The 13,073-nt window shown below is 36.5% G+C and overlaps 1 protein-coding gene across 2 annotated transcripts in view; it reads left to right on the top strand.

Moving 5' to 3' along the window:
- LOC110261667 (glutamate decarboxylase 1-like) overlaps positions 1-13,073 on the top strand; it is a 229,650-nt gene that overhangs the window by 46,343 nt on the left and 170,234 nt on the right. The window lies entirely within an intron of this gene.

The raw sequence follows: 13,073 nt of genomic DNA, 5'->3' as shown, positions 1-13,073 counted from the left end.
CTTTTCTCTTTCACAGCTCCCTCTCATGAATGCTAGTTCTGTCCTGATTCCTTTTCTCTGTCTCATTTTTTCTTTTCTTCTACCCAGTTATGTCAAGGGTTTCTTGCCCTTTTTGGAGGTTTAAGTTCTTCTGCCAGCATTCAGTAGATGTTCTGTGTGAATCATTCTACATGTAGATGTGTTTGTGAGAGAAAGTGAGTGCTAAGTCTTACTCCTCCACCATCTTGATCCTCCCTGTCTGTCAACTGATTTTATCATGAGAGTTGTTGGATTTTGTAAAATGCTTTCTCTCCATAAATTAAGATGATACTACTTTCCCCCACCCTTCATTCTATTAATACATTGTATTATTGTGATTCCTACTTCCTCCTGGGGGCTTTCTGTTTCACTGATGATCCAGATCCCCTCACATCATCTGCTTGTGGGTACGAATGGGTGAGAAGGCTCCATCATGGCTTGTGAATGGCTGCTCCCTCCAGGTGAGCTCAGATGCCTTGCAGCCTGGGGCCAGTGATTGTGGCCCCATTACCTGCCCACTTGTCTTTCATTTTTATATGTTCTGGGTCCCCTCCTCCCAAATCAGTGGTGACTGGGGAACCCTCTTTCCAGCTCCACACTTACACTTGCTTCCTCCTATTTGAGAACACTCATCTTCTTTATTGATCATGATTGTCTCTCCAGGGACATGACATTTGAGCTGAGACCTCAATGATGAGAAGGGGGCATCTGTGGGAAACTGTGGGCAGATTCCCAGCAGCAGCCACTTTGCTGAGTTTTTTTTTTTTTTTTTTTTTTTACTTTTAGGGCCACATTTGTGGCATATGGATGTTCCCAGGCTAAGGTCAAATTGGAACTGCAGCTTCTGGCCTACACCACAGCCACAGCAATGCCAGATCTGAGCCGTGTCTATAAACTACACCACAGCTCACAACAATGCTGGATCTTTAACCCACTGAGAAAAGCCAGGGATCGAACCCACATCCTCATGGTTACTAGTTGGGTTCATTACCACTGAGCCACAGCAGGAACTCTGAGAGCTTTGTTCTGAAGCTTTGAGCAGAGGTTTTCTCTTGGAGACCCTCATACTCTCTATTTTCTTCAAACTAGGTTTGAGGGACCTCCTTGAATCCGTCTATTCAGAGAATGAAAATCATTTTGGTCACCATGAAAATAAGCTGCTAGTAGTTCTCAGGCTTGAACATCAAAAAAAGGGATAAGGAGAGAGCCAAAGGGTGAGGAATCAGTGTTAATTAAAGAAGAAATTGGGAGAAGAATGAAGGGTGGAGGAGGGAGAGTGAGGGAGTGACTCGTACAGCAGAGAAATGACCATTGGGTTGAGATGAACTCGTGTTATAAGTGGTGGTCATTTCAGTCAGGAAATTTCCTCTTCCTCCTCAATGAATGTGAGAATGAAAAAAAAATTTTTTTTTTGATAGTTGAGTCTTCTACAGATATGGAAAGAAATATGTTCATTTACACTTTCTAACCCAAGGCTGTCTTTCTTTCCAATTGAAAAATGCAGTTAAAAAAAGTAATTGTTTTTGCTGTGGATTGTAAACTTTTCCAGCTTGCTGAGATTATTCTCATTTCATCTGTCACTTTCAGATGAAAGCCATATCTTGAATCTGAGTTGTCCTTACTTAGCCCAGTGGTTGATAAGCAAAGAATAAAAAGGAAACAATCAAAAGACTATGTAATCAAAGAAAAATAATTAACATTTGAACAAATCTCATCAAAACCTCTACCTGTATAACGATAGAACTTATCAAGAAAATTAGCTGTCACTTTTGTGACTTTTCAACCATTAATTTTCATTATTGTGTACTGCCCTTTACTTTTTAAAATCTGAAATTTATTATACCCAAAGTCAGTAAAATAATGCATGTAGACTAAAGGTCAATTTAGGACTATAGCTTGAGCAAGAATTCTAATTACTTTTTGATTATTTATAGAATTTTGGATTTTAAGGTTAGAAGCACCTTGACTGTCTACTAATTTTTCTTTCAAGAAGCTTATGCTGCTTCTGAGATTGAAGCAATTATCCTCACTTACTGTAACAAAATGATTTTTCTGGTCAACCTGCCCTCTTAACTATCCCCACCATGTTGATTATGAATTCTATGGGCCTAGAGAACATTCCTAGTACTCATTTCATCTGTTGAATCCACAAGAGTTCTCTGATTGACATAGCTACCCTATTCTGAGTATGAATGATACTAATGATAATGGGGATGGCAAATAATGATGAGTGACAGGTTATACTCCAAAGAAAGTATTAATCCATCTTGGTTAAGTCATTAATGAGGACTAGGACATGATTAACCACAATTCCAGGTTTTTCAGAATGGACAAGTCATGGGATCATAAATAAGAACAACTCTTCTGGTTTGGAAGAACCAGTTTTTGGGATTGATGTCACTGCTAGCATTTGGAAGCATCATTTGCATCTAGGGACATATTTCAAAATTCTTGAAAAACTCCACATACACAAACACTAAATAGCAATAAATAATTATATATAAATTGATAGCTTCTTTTATATATTAAAGGGATAAGATATTTGTTGAAGGCATGAATGAATCTGTGGTAAAGGTTGGAAATTTTCCCCATTTTCTAAAGCCATTTTGTTGGAGAAATGAATGCAATCAATCACATGTTTCCTAAAGGAGATTTTTCCTTCAAATCAATATTATCTTTCTATAGTAGGATTTTATTTTTATCACTGTCTGCCATGCCATTTTTTAGTACACATTAAAGAAATATTATTAGTCAATGACAATATATGCTTTACTTTACATGTACAATTTAAAAAGGAAGACCAACTTTTTTTTAGTCAGGGATCACTCTTTATGTCTGTTATAATTTTTTTTGATGTCTTCTAATGTCAACCCTGTTTAAAAGTACATTATCCCATTATTTCCATTATCCCATTATCCCATCACTATTCCATTTTTTTCTAACTATCCTTTCTCTAATTCTGCTCATAAATTTTGGTATGACTTTAATTCCATAGCTTTCAAACTCCTTATAGAAAGGGAAAAATTGTGTTGCACTTGTGAGAAGTTTAAAGGGCACAAAGCTGATTTTCAGATGAGATCCTTTGGCTGCTATGTTTATTTTTTTCTCACAGGATTTCATTGTCACAGATCTTTTAGATGTGAATTTAATCACATTTAAGCATTTAATCTTAGGATTGCCTTATGTAACATCCAATAGGAAATTTACATAGTGATGCTTTTTATCAAAGCTAAAACTTTACATATTCAAAATATCTGCTTAGATCATTTGTCCATGGTAGCTAGAAGAATTCTTGTTTAATTTGCAGAATATTTATTACTTTTACTTGATAGCTGTCATAAATAAGAATATGTGGTATTGTCCCATTTCTAGTTAGAAACCTAGAAAATGTTTTCCCTACTCATCTGGTAATATGAATATTATCACTTCTTTTAAGCTTTGAGGAAGAAGAAAAAAAAAGAGAAGACTTCAAATGGTCAAGATGATTTAGGAGCTAAAAATTTAGAATACATAATGGAGGAAAACTTGTCATGGATTAGAAGGAGGGAGTTAGGTAAACTTCCAAGTGGAATGCAGATTTATCAGTTATATATCCTGGAATCAAGGTATAATATTCACATGGTGAAGCTCCAACATTTTCCAGATACAGATTGTATTGACTTGAATATTAGAAACAGAAATTCTAGTGTATGCAGGTGGGGAAGGTGGGGTTTTGGCATTTACTGTTTCTGTTGGCTTGTTTTAAACTGACATTTGAGCCAGATAGTCAGGTCCTAATTATTTATTCCTGTAGAGGGAAGCAGTGATGTGGAAAATCCAAAATATAATTTATTTTTGGCTTTGAAAGGGCATTTTTGTTTACAGTAATATGGATAAGTCAGCATTTTCTGGAATTTGTGACTGTTCAAGCAAAAGATTCTATTCACCTCTATTGGCAACAGAAGGGAAAAGATTTATCCTCTTGACCTTAATCCTGTTTTCCACCTCAAACACTGGAAGTGTTAGTTTGGAAAGGATCACATTTCACTCATTTTGATTCCAAGCCATGGAGGATATGAAACTTAAAAATGATATGCTTCAGATACCATCCCAAGAGTTCAGAAGAAAGTTTCTCATTCAGAAACCATAGTTTACGATACTCAACCTGAGGTCTGCTTTCTGCCAACAAAGTAGCTATTCCTTAAATCTCATTGAGGAGAAATTGTTACCCATCCCTTACTCTCTGCCTCCTCCTTAATCTGCAAAAATCCTTATGGTTTATGAGCTTGGCCTTGCCCTGGAATGATTTATCCTCTGTAGTACATTTCACCAAGACTGAGTGTTTCAATCTAGACTGAGGCAGGAATGGAAAGGCCACAGCAAAATCCTAAATCTGACCCCTCTTAAGATTGCTCAGACTTGTTAGTTGCAGATTATGATTCTATGTGCTCATTTAGGAAGTAAAATTTTAGCTAGTAGTGTATAAATTCATGTAAAAGAAAAAAAATCCTTAAAGCCACACAGAGTTCTGTATGAATTAAATTACCATATTATGATTTGGAATGGGATTGATAATTATAATATTTTTTTCACTGTAACCCAAACAACTAAGTATTATTTATTTATTTATTTATTTTTGTAATATGGGTAAACCCCAGTTCTAGTCATTGTTGCTGAGTTTTGGGGGGCCCCCTTCTTTAATTTTGTTCTTGTTTTGCATTTAGTGGGTTTTTTTTTTTTTTTTTGGTCTTTTTGGGGCTGCTCCTACAGCATATGGAGGCTCCCAGGCGAGGGGTCAAATCAGAGCTGTGGCCGCTGGCCTACACCACGGCTCATGGCAACACGGGATCCCTAACCCACTGAGCGAGGCCAGGGATCGAACCTGCATCCTCATGGATGATAGTCAGATTTGTTTCCACTGAGCCATGATGGGAAGTCCTTTAGTGGGATTTTAAGATGTCTGTCTGAAGTGGAAAGAAAGAAATGACTTGAATAGAATTTAACTTTCTCTTCTTTTTTTGGTTCCCATTCAGCTTCTGTAATATTTTATGTAATACCCAAGATGGATGGAAAAGTAATTAATATTTGAGGAGATGTCACAGGCCAAAAACTCTACTAGGTTTTTCATATGGATCATACAATTTAACAATCTTGTAAACCAATGATTAATGTTTATTCTCTCTACTTTATACATAAGGAAACTGAAGGTTTAAGAGAGAAGGTAGCTAACTTACGTAGGGCCACATAGCATGTGAACAAAAGGGGTGAGAATTTGTCCAGGAGAAATGTGTCAGTTAGATATGATTGATCATTGCACGGGGGCAGGACAATTGGTAGAAGCCAGCACCTGGAATTCTGTCACCCTCAAGGCTGGGACTCCTGCAAGGGTCAACACACAGAGGGGGCAGGACTGGGAAACAGTGTGATTCAGCAGGCAAAAGAACATCTAAAAGGTAGGGCAAAAAAATAACCAATTAAGACCTGTGTGGACAATGTTTCAGTGCAGGTGAGCAGTAGAGGTTACCTGGTTAAGGACCTTCCCTTTGTCCATGGCGAGCATGAGAACAGGGATGCTCATATTGCCAGGGAGGTCCTCAGACATAGGCAGGAAATGTCAGAATGGTGTGTTAGCAGGCAGCATGCAGTAACATCAGCTGACAGATAGCTGGACTGTAGCCACCCTCAATCCTGGAGGCTGGGGCACACAGCAGATAAAATGGTATGGAGCAAGCCAGAAACCTAGTTACCAAGGCTTAGAACTGGGGTGCAAAAAAAGAGTAGATTATGAACAAGGGTGACTTTGCGGACTGTGTCAGAACTGCTTTCTGAAGCCCTCTTGCCTGAGCTTAGTCCTGTCCTCAAACCTGGGGAGAAGCTGACCCTATGAATGGGCTGCAAAAGTGCCTGAACGAGGACTGCAGAAGTAGGAATGAGGACTGCTGGATGTTTCAGAACTGTGAAACTTAAAACCTGAAACACGAGTAAAGAGAAATTCAACATGGACTAAAAATACCTTTTACATATTAACTTGTGATTCAGCTAGTTATCTGTTCAGAATATGTGGAGAGGCCAACATTGAAACAAATTAAGGCTGCAGTATTTCCAAGGAAAATTTAACATCTACTCAGGCACTTGGGTATGAGTTTTTGGAGCCCAAGGAAAGGAGCAGAAGATTCTTGACCCCATTTTCCAAGGGCATTGTGACAATGCATCTAACTTGCTTTGTGAATATATTTGGAATTTAACCCTAATCACATATATGCTTGATGGTGGATTTCTTAAGTATTATAGAAGTGGTAGATAAAAAAAATGGTGACTAAATTGTATAAAAAGAACAAAAACAAAAGCACTGCAGGCGATAGCTCTCTGCACCTGTTTGCAATTCAGAAAGTGCACTGAGGGAAATTTTACACTGAAATCACAGCTCAGTAAAAGTTAGACAGCCTGAACACTGCAAAAATAATTAAAACCCACATACCGTGGAGGTTTAAAGTATATCCAGTAAGTGCCAAAACATTGTTATACCATCCATTTACACCAAACTGAATCATCACTTTCTTTTTTCCTGCTGACAATATGTTCTATGCTTAATGAGTCACGTCTGGCATCACTTTATTCAGCTGCACTGAATAAAGCATTATAAAATTTTAATATTTTATATTTTTTTTCTAAATTGTATACCCGAATACACTTGTGAACAATTTTCCCTTAACATTGCAAATGGCCTTTGAATGTTCCTTATTTAATTGTAAACCTCACACAGACAGGATAGTGGTTTGCTTATGACGCATGTTTAACTGCAAACCACGCAGAAGGAGTAATGATGATATTTATGATGCCTAAAGAAAGATTCCCTGGAACTCTAGAAAGGGGCACAGTTCTTTACTTCAACTAAGGCAAATTTCCTGGAAGGCAGAAGTGTTGGCGTGAATGACTCCATTTTGCCCTCCTGAAAGAAAGTAGGTACCAACTCTGCTGCCAGTGACATCTTTGTGTTTTGGAGGTCACGGTGCAAACTTAGAAACTGAGAAATTTGATCATTGAAATAATTTGAGGTTTGTTGAGGCAAGATATTTTAGAGGTGTTCCATACTGATGGGCTCTATCTATCTTTTCCTAGCTATGTAAACTGGGAGTCCCAAGGTATATCTGCTGAAAATTTTTTGAAGAAAATATTTATCTCAAAGATGTTGTAAGGATTATATTAGCTAAACAATTAAGAGTGATTAATACTGTTTTGGAGTTCCCGTTGTGGCACAGCTGGTTAAGGATCCAACTGTGGTGGCTTGGGTTGTTATGGAGGCACGGGTTTGGTCCCCAGCCTGGTACTGTAGCTTAGGAATTCCTTGGTGCCACAGCTGTAGCATAGGTCACAGCTGTAGCTAGAAAGGGACCCCTGGCCTGGGAACTTCCATAAGCCATGAGGGTGGCTGAAAAAGGAGGGGAAAAAGAGTGATCAACACTGTTTTAAGGTCATAGAAAGTGCTCACTAGATTTTGGAAAGTACTCAATAGATTTTGGGTATTTTCAAAATTATTAATATAATTGTCATTATAGTTATGCATACAATTGGGCCGCCATATCCCTGGGTTCTGTGTCTGTGGATTCAATCATCCACAGATAGAGTGTACTCTGCCATTTTATATAAGGGACTTTAGCATCCATGAATTTTGGTGTCTGCCAGGGTCCTAGAACCAATTCCCCATGGATACTGAGGACTGATTTGTGTTTTAAGACCTCATTCAAGCTTGGATTTCAATTTCTGAGATGTAAAAGTTCTGACTTTCTGATTTCTTTGAAACTTTTAGCTATTGAAAGAAGAACAAAACAATTAAAACTTAAAAAGCTGTCTCGAAAGCAGACTGTAAGCTTCATGAAGGCATTATCTTTGTTATCTCTTGACACTAAACACTATAAACCAAACTCTCAGTGGATGCTACCGATGACGACAGTGGTATTGCTCCTCTCTGTCCAAACCTGTAATGAGTTTCATGACTTCACTTCTCTCATTTTTATTTGTTTTCCTTGGTTTGGAAAACCTGTTACTGAATAGCAGCGAGATCAATTATCACATATATTCAATGTCTGAGTCTTACAATCATAGTTAGCATTTAAACATTGAAAACAAGTATCCTAGCTCTCCTCTTTTGCTTCTGAGAGAACTTTTTTACCGGCTAAGTAGCAACTTTTAAATTTCATAAGTTAACTCAAAATGTAAAATAGTGCTAAAAAAGGTATTTTGAGTTTAAAGTGTGTATTCAATCTGAGATGGCTTAATTTTTTTTCTCCAGTAGTGGGAATATGACACGTCTGTATAGAAAAATTTTCTTCGTAGTACCACATCAACATTTTTCAAAGGGTATGCACATTTGAAGCACCATTTCTGTCAAATGAATGCATAATCAATGGCCAGTGTGCATGCATAAACAGGCATAAAATAGCCCAAGAGCAGTAGCCCACAGCCTCAAATTCTAGGTGTTCCTAGCAAAGGTCAAAGTACCAGATTCAGAATACTGACTTCCCCTAAACTGACTTTGCTGTGGACTTGATGTTTGTGAGAAATAAACTGATGTTGTTCATAGGCCACAGAATTTTTGGTATTTTGTTATAGCAGCCTAAACTAAGAAAGACTTCATAAATCTGGTAGCCACTGGCAGTGGAGGAATCGAGTTTCAAAAGTCTCCAGAAGTTTTTATTGGTAGGAACAGTTCTCCAGTATATAAAATATATAAGTATCCTTGTGAATTTTTGTAGCTTTAGATAAGTTCAAATCTCTATCACCAAGGCTTATCCCATATCCCATAGAAGGAATCTGAATCTCTAGGTAGGAGAATCTTTTTGGGTGGTTCACTATAACCAAAGGGTAAACAAAGACTGGCCTTTATTTAACTGAGGTCTCAGGGCATTGGTATCATTGGACTTTACTCAACAGAGCCGTGGACATCACATTCTTTTCTAAAAGAACAAAAGGAGGAGCCCCTCAATACTTACATATACAAATTAAGGTAAATTTCACAAATAATGTAAAAGCCAAGAAAAGTCAAAATCAAATAATAGGGCCTGGGGATTTCAAGGGCTTTTACAGAGACTGTTAGTTAATTAATTTTCATTCTCCTTGGAAACCACCTTTTCTATCCAACTTCGGAACTGAGTATGAAATTTCTTTCTCTTCACTTGCATCTCATTACTACTTTTTTCAAGTTCATCTTAAGCCAAGGATTCTTGTTTGGCATCTTGTCTAGATGTGACTAGCCCTTGGAGGTTCTACCAGGAAAGAGCAATTTTGAGAGTTTAAGGAGCTTAAAACCTAATACTCAGAATTTTCATAGAAAAATTAGTCGTGGCTATAGACCCTGTTTGTTTAACTACCACATATGATGGATTATCCAGGACAGTTCCAATTTCAAAACCATGCTTTGTATGTTAAAACTTCCTTCCTCCTGTTGCTCCTCTTTTTCAGTGCTATGGTGTGAAAGCCTGATAAAGGCATCATTAAAACAATTTCAGTTGTTAACCTTGATAATATTTCTTCTATGACAAAATTTTGCTAGAATCCAGAGCATAATAACTCTTCAGAAATTTCTTTTCATTCAGATGCCAAAGCATTCCAGTTGACACATTTGAAAGAAAGTTAAATTGGTTACAGTTAAAGAATTCACTTTCTCTTTGACTTTCTAAAGCTTAGATTTCTAAATCTGCCACTAATCCCTTTGAGGGAAAAAAAAAAAAAAAAAGGCAGTGTAATGCTATAGATTGATAAAAAGAAAGTAGATAAAATGATCTATCATAGTACTTAAAGCTGGAAAAAACCTTAGGCTTTCTAGTTCGAGCTCATTGAGTGAATTTGTTTTTTCATTTATAAATGGTTTATCAATAAGTGAAAGAATTAGTGGAGGGCTAATTAACATTTAGGGCTAATTACTGCTCTGTCCTTTAAAGTTCATTTTAATCATAAAAATGGAAGGCATACTTTAAAAATATGACTTCCACTGTGTCGAAATAAAATGTGAAGTACAAAGCAAACATCATATTTTTAAAGTCATTGCATTATTTGTGAAAGCTGCATCAGAAAAACATATATATAAAAAGTTGGTGATGACTTCCGCTGGAGTGTATATATTTGGGTGGTTTTTATTATGACCAAAGAAGGATTTTTAAAGCATCTGTTATGTACTTAACACATGAAAAAGGATTGTAAAATAAGTATAAAATAAAAAAATTGTTCTCATTCTATTTAGGATATCTTAGAATAAGAGGAAACCCACTCAGTAGCACTGAGTCAGAACACAGTTCCAATATATCTGCCACCATAGTGTTAGTATCAACTTTTATGCACTGACTCTTTTAAAATTGAAGTATTGGTAATTTATAATGTTGTATTAGTTTCAAGTGTACAGCAAAGTGATTCAGATATACGTCTTTTTCATATTCTCTTCCATTATAGGTTATTATAAGATATTGAGTGTAGTTCCCTGTGCTATACATTTGCTTATTTTATATACAGTAATGTATATATGTTACTCCCAAACTCCTAATTTATCTCCCCCACCCCCACTATTCCCTTTGGTAACCATAAGTTTATTTTCTATGTCTGTGAGTTAGTTTTTGTTTTGTAAATAAGTTCACTTGGGTCATTTTCTAGATTCCACGCATAAGTGAAATCATGTGATATTTGTCTTTCTCTGACTTAGTATGATAATCTCTAGATCCATCCATGTTGCTGCAAATGGAATTATTTCATTCTTTTTATGGCCGAGTACGATTCCATTATATGTCTGTACCATATCTTCTTTATGCATTCTTCTGTCTATGGATTTAGGTTGCTTTCATGTCTTGACCATTGTAAACAGTGTTGCTATGAACATTGGGGTGCATTTATTTTAACTGATACCTAAGCCTGTCATTGATTCTTAATTCTCTTACTTATCACTTACCAACATCTATTTATACCACCCCCGTATCACTTATACCACTCACACAATTTTTGCTTATACATTTATACTTTATCCCAGGAATCTATCATCCTTAACCTGAAATACTTTTAGTCAGGTAGGTCACTCTTAAAATGCTCTTATTCAAAACTGTATCACTTTTCTTTAAGAAACAGTGCTTCTTTCTTTCCTTTATTCCCTCCCTCTCTTCCTTCCTTCTTCTCTTTCTACCTTTCTATTTCTCTCTTTCTTAACTATGTTAGATGTTAGAAAATCATTCCTATTAAATTAATTTTAAAAAAATGAGATGTGAACAACAGATAATTAACCCAGATGCACTCCCCTCAAACTTCTTTCTCCAAGGAAATATAACTATAAATAGTAGAATTTTAGGTAGAGAGAAATCTTGGGATGGAAGCCTTTGAATCACATCGGCTAATATTTAACGCTGATCCTGAGAGGACCGAGTCACATTAGTAATCTTCAGAAAGTGCCATTCTCATCTCCCCCTTCACATCATTGCTTGTTTTAGACCTTCTCAGATCCTAAATAACTCAGAAGAGCCCACATAAGAGTTGCCCAGGGGAAAATAAATATGACTTATAACTTTAGTCCCTATCTGTTTCAGCCTTGTATACTTGGAGATAGATGTACTGTGTCTGTTAGGATACTTACTGCTATAACCTAAAAAAGCATAAATGATGAAAATATTATCTCACACAATTATTAGTATGGAATTAGTGTGCTAAGTAATAAAAAGTATTCTTTATTGAGCTCACATGTCAGGCATTATTCTAAACACTTTACATGTACTGGCTCATTTTGATAAGATTAAGATAAGCATTACAATTTTCTCCATTTTACAAATGAGGCACTGTATTGTTCAGGCACCAGGCTGGTTAGTCCTGTGGTCCAGTGATGTCATCAAGGACCAGTTCCTTTCTCTCTCTAGGATCTGAACCTCCCAGGTATCGGTATTTTTTTCTCCATTGACTAACCTAGTTATTGCAAAATGACTCTCACTCTTAAAGGCATTATTTTCAGACAAAACAGTAGAAACAGTAAAATGAAGACCCCTTCACTACCTTGTGCCTCTTGATTTAATGGTGAGGAGATTCTTATTGACCAGGATTGGATCACTTGTCTACACTGGTCGTTGGTGAGGGGATGCAATTTCCAGGACTTGCCTAGACCAATTATTTGGATTAGAATGAATGTTGGCGGAAGCAGTTAGCATGACAACCACATATTCTTCTATTGTGAGCTCTCAGGATAACCCCCAAATAGTGGGAAATCACTATGGGAAAGGCAACAAACTACAACCCTTTGGGTATAAATTCAGAATATTTAGAGAACTTCAAGGCTACTTTCAGCAAATTTTGATTTGATTTTTACCTTGGGGCTTTTAATAAACTTAGTTTTTTTTTGTTTGATACAACTTGCACAGTATAGGCATTTACTCAAACTACATATCATTAATTGTGTAATTGCTGTGCAACATAAATTATGTGTGAATTGTAAAAACTTATGTAACATTGTGTTGAGATTAAATGTATTTTGCAGTACAATAAATACAGCTAATTTAGGTTGATTCTTCATAGTCTGCTGCTTACATAGCTTAGTCATTTTGTAACAGACTAATTAAGATAGAAGTATTATGACGAGGAATCATTTTGGTTTACCATGGTTAGTGGATCATTTGAAATTTTAGAGTGTGTGATTCATAAAGATGAATAAATGTGCAAATTGCAGCAAATCCAACATGCAGATTTTTTTTCTTTTTTTAAAGTATAGTTGATTTACAATGCTGTGCCATTTTCTACTGTATAGCAAATTGATCCAGTCATACATATATGTATTCTTTTTCTCATGTCATCCCCCATCATGTTCTCTTCTCAAGAAATTGGACACACTTCCCTGTGCTGTACAGTGGGGCCTCATTGCCCAACCCATTCCAAATATAATAGTTTGCATCCACCAACCCCAAACTCCCAGTCCATTCCACTTCCTCCCCCATCCCTCTTGGCAACCACAAATCTAACATGCAGAATTTTTTGCAACACAATTCAAACTCAGAAAATATCACTGCTGTAGTACTAGCCTTTTCCTTGAATATGGATTAGAATTTCTGTAGACAAGTAAAGTA

Source organism: Sus scrofa, chromosome 1 (genome assembly GCF_000003025.6).
Source record: "Sus scrofa isolate TJ Tabasco breed Duroc chromosome 1, Sscrofa11.1, whole genome shotgun sequence".
Classification (NCBI taxonomy): domain Eukaryota; kingdom Metazoa; phylum Chordata; class Mammalia; order Artiodactyla; family Suidae; genus Sus; species Sus scrofa.
Note: the sequence above shows the minus strand (reverse complement) of the source record. Positions and strands in the feature narration are given on the sequence as shown.